Raw genomic sequence first — 5,089 nt, forward strand, 5'->3', positions numbered from 1 at the left:
GGTGATGTCCTCACTACAGATCTTCAAGGAGAATCTCAGTCATTTATTGGACAGGATCTCTGAAATTCTTTCCAAACTGAGATTCTTTGGAAATCCCTAATCATTAGTAAAATACTACATTATTATGTGACAAAAATATAATGTAAAATAAAGGAATAGGTTTTTAAAAGGAGGGACACATTAAACAGTGCAATAAAGAACATCATCATTTTCCTTATAAAACTACATGTTTTCTTGTGAGTAACCAAATTGTATCCTCCTTTAAAGGGTCGGTTTGTGCCCTTTCTCCTCTACAAATTCTTCTCTATTTCATTACACTTCATTTCTTCCTTCTTTGTACTTCATTTTTTCCTTCTTTGTACTTCTACAATTCTTTTTTTGTCAGCCCCACTTTTTTGGGGTAACATATCATTAATTATTAATTTATGTTGCCCATCACTAAATTAGTGGAGGGCAAATAATATGTCAGTTAAGCACACAACAAACATTTATAAAGCCTCAGGCAAGTCTACTCTTCTTGTGCATCTCCCAGAGGTATATATTTTCTATGGAGTGATTGGATTTTTTTAAAGAACAGAATCATATATTCAGATGCTTAGTTGGGGCGACTGAGCTGAAAAAACAACTTGACAGCTCAGGCTATTAATAAACAAATCCAGGCAAGCTTAATAGCTTTTCCCCATAGGATGTTGAAGATCAGTTTCACACATCTGGACCGATTAGGCATTTTCAGAAAAGTTCAAACTATATCAGTCACATTGTGCAAAAAGTGCTTAAAAACTAGAAATTGTAGAAATTAATAAATAATCAAATAGGGGAGGTATCTAGTCAATAGCCCCTCCTGGGAGTAAATATTATTTAGAATCCTAGTGCTCTGTAGAAGAGAAAATATTACGCTAATGGGATAATAATATAATTATGGTAGGATCCAATTCAAAAATTAATATGGGCTGAGTACCAACAATGATAATAACAGCAACAACAAACATTTATTGAACACCTCTTTTGTGCAGCTAGATATGCTAGGTGCTAGTAATTAAAGGAAATACAGATAAAACATGGTCCTTGACCACAAGGAACTTGGTAAGATGTAGTAAAGAAATTCGACAAAAATACAAATATCTTTAAATTAACATGACATTAGGAAAGCATTAATTAGGGACTTATAATTCAAAATGCTATGTAAAGTGTAAAGAGGCAGGTTATTTGCTAAAGGGAGAGGGGATGGATGGAGTCAGGGAATGTTTCCTGGAGGAAATGCCACATGCATTTGAGTTGGGCTTTGTAGGATAAGTAATACAAAGAAATTGAAATAAGGCCAACTTAATGTTGACAAAATGTCTTCACTGCAGTCACTTATCTGCCCAGTATTCCTAGAAAAATAAATTAGCTATTTATTTCAACAACTGATCTCTTTGAGATTTATTTTCTGTTCAATATTCTGTTTTGGGCATTTTGTTTTTGTTGTTTTGTTTTTTTTTGCTAATGGTGACAACAGATAAAACATTTCTAACACTGGAATTGGGCCACTAGCCAGAATTTGGCAAAAGATTTCATGCTACCTATGTCTGAAAATAGTAAGGGTTTATTGTGTTCCTAAAACCTGTAATTTCAGACAGGCCACCAAATACCTGCTATATTCCATCTCATTCCTTTTTTCAGACACAGGTAGTATGAAATCTTTTGCCCAAGAGTTGGTTCATGCACCATCTTCTGCATGAAGCTTTTCTTGATCTGGAGGCCAGTGCTTTCCTGTAAAAATTGTCTTGCATTTGTTTTATATATATTCCATGTGTTTTCTGATACCTGATTTATGTTATATATTAAACACTTTTTTTTATAGCCCTCCTCCCTCCCTGTGGGGAGATCCTAGACAAGAGCCCAAATCTAAATTGTAAGTCATTTTCTATCAATGCACCAGGGTTGTGGTAGAGTTTAGAAAAATGAAGAGTGAGAGAAACAGGCATCTGACACATCTTTGAAGTGGTCAGGCTTCCCTATAATTGAACCCTAGCAAACCCAGAGCAGGGGGGCCCCCTTTAGTGGAGAAAGTGCAGTGTTCCAGGCCTCTTGGACTTAGTACTGGTTCTATTAGACACATTGTCTCTCCCTCCGGAATGTGCACTTTTTGTTTTTGGTCTTTGCATCTCTAGCACCTAAAATAGTGTCTGACATGAAGTGGGTGCTTTATAAATGGTTCTGGTGGATTGATGTGCGTGGACTTACTGATTTATAGTTTATTAGTGGTATGTTGATATAGTTAGTGGGTGACCCATAGAAAAATATAAGGAAGGCTTTATACCCATTATTTGGTATACCACCATCCCTCCCCCACCTCCTCTCCATTGCATCGTTTCAGATGGGCAGATGGATTCTTCTGTAAAAAGACGATTCTTTCACAGTCCTTATTTGATACCCAGGAGAAAAAATAACTACCATCCAGAAGAATTGGAGCTGGAGAAATTATTTCCTGAAGTGAATGGAATGCTAGACTTGGAATCAAGCAGACCTGGGTTCAAATATTGTCTCGGGCACTTAATAATTGAGCGACTCTGGACAACTCACGTAGCCCCGTTTGCCTCAGTTTCTTCATCTGCAAAGTGAACTAGAAAAGGAAATTGCAAATCACTCTAATACCTCACCCCATCCCCCCACAACCCAGTGAAATGACAGAACAACAACAAAGCTATGTGAGGTTAGAGAAGTCACTTAACTCCTCTGGACCTCAATTTCCTCATCTGTAAAATGGGGATAATAATAACACCTAATTCACAGGGTTCTTCTGAGAATCAAGTATGATAATATATGTAAAGGGCTTTGCAAACTTTAAAGTGCTATATGAACATCAGTTATTATTCCCTGGAGAATATTCTCTGTATTTTTATGAAATACTATATCATATTAGGTAGACCAGTAATATTGTGGTTAACTTGAGGAGCACCAAAAGTATCTCAGTATCAGTGCCTGAGGGCAGATTTGAACACATGAAGATGAGTCTTCCTAATTCCAAGCTCAGTGCACTACGGAAAAGGGGATGATCTCTGTGGGTATTGGCTGTTTCCTCATCAGGGATTTCTCTAGATCAGTGAAAGACAAGGTCTCGTTCCTATCCTGTCCTACACTAGGAAAAGAATTCTACTTGGTCAAACTTGGGAAGTCGTCTCCCTCCGTTTCTCTATGGCCTCTTAATAAGAAGGTTAACTCTTTCATTTTACAGATGAGGAAATTGAGGCCCAGAGAGGATAGTGAATTGCCCAAGATCAGATGGGTAGGCAACATTTCATTCACATCTCCTCCCCATCCAACTGTGGTTGAAAAATCGCTCAGTGGAACTTTTCCTATTAACCATTAAGGATCATCTTATTCTTCTCTTAAGAAATCTCAAGTGGCTCCCCCCCCATACCTCTCCATGGAGATCTGGTCATTTGATTCTGCTCAGCCATCTTCAGTGACGTCCTATGGCCCACTGGGTAAAGATCAAACTCCTTCACCTGTTACTTGATGTTTTCCCAATCTGGCACCAATCTACTTCTCCAGCTTTATCCTATAGCACTCTATTCCCAAGGCAAATTGGATGTAATCTGCACTTTCCTGACTCTATGTCTTTGCCTATTTATTTCCTTTCCATCCTTTTAAGTCCTCAGGTGCCATCTCTTCCTTGAAGCCCTCCCCAATTTTCCTGGTCTGTTAACAACTTTCCTTGTCAGATCTTATGTCAGGGAAGGAGGGAACAATTCCAATGTACTTATGTGACATTGTGCTAACTGCATTCTCATTTTCCTATTAGATTGTAAGTTCCAGATGGGAACGAGTAAATATTATCTAGACTCTTATGTCCTTCACAGCATCTAGTATCAGCCTCAATCCACAGTAAAAACTTAAATGCTAAACAAAAGGGAGAGCTATTTTTATTTGGGGAGGGCAGGGAAGAGGAGCACTGGACCTTCCCAGTTACACTAGATGATTTACAACACTGGCTTTAACCATTTTTTTTTGTGGGGGGTGCTGTTCAGATTTTTCAGCTAAGGGAATTGCTTGGCACATTGAGATGTCCAATGACCCACCCCAAGACATACAATTATTGATTCAGCAGTAGGACCTGGTCAGGTCTTCTGAACTCCATGGCTGGCACCTTACTACACCACACCATCTTTTTACCTTTTAATGAGTCATTTGAAAGTAGTACGTACAGTTTAAACTAGGGTTTGGATTTAGAAAATATTATACACACATAATAGGGACAAATAAACATAGCAAAGGGGCCTGCAGTTTGGCCCCGTTATGCAGAAAAGAAAGGAATATACTAGGGCTGATAGCTGTCCCTTTTTAAGAACTAGAGGGAAGAAGGAAACTAAGAGCCATACTTCCAAATCTCCATTGTTCCTTAATTGGTAGGTTTTACCTCCAAGCCCATCCTTGTCTCTATACTATAATCTTGTTCTTTCCTCTTCTGCTCGGAAGAAGGAAGCAAGATGCCTGTCCAAAAATTGGTCTGATGTACAAATAATGTAAAGTTTGAGAGGATATAGAAGATGGGATATCCATAACTTATATAAGTTAAGACTGAGGGGGAAGGAAGTAAGTATATAGCACCTATCATATGCCAAGTTCTCTGCTAAGTGCTTCATCAAAATTATTTCTTCAGATCCTCAAAATGACAAGACAGGTGCTATTATCATCTCTATTTTATAGCTAAGGAAACTGAGGCAAACAGAAGTGACCTGCCTAGGGTCAGACAGCTAATTGTTTGAAGTTGGACTTTACCTTAAGTCTTTCTGACTCCAGGCCCAGTAGTTTACCCGATATACCCTTCAATGCCTCTAATATCCCAGAATTTTAGAGGAGCTGGCAGAGGCCTGCCAAAAGCTGCTCCTGCTGCCAATTTTTCTCCCTTTGTATTTAAGTAAATGTGAATTTTTAGATGTGCCATGTGGCTTGAACTTGTTTTTTTTTTTTTTTCTGTTGAGAACAGAAGAACATGTATGTATTGGTCATATATGTTCAGGCAAGTCAGATTGAAAAAGAACAAAATTCATTATAATAAAAGCCCTAGGCCACCAGTGAGCGCTATGCCCCTCCCACACACCAA

Source organism: Gracilinanus agilis, chromosome 5 (assembly GCF_016433145.1).
Source record: "Gracilinanus agilis isolate LMUSP501 chromosome 5, AgileGrace, whole genome shotgun sequence".
NCBI lineage: Eukaryota > Metazoa > Chordata > Mammalia > Didelphimorphia > Didelphidae > Gracilinanus > Gracilinanus agilis.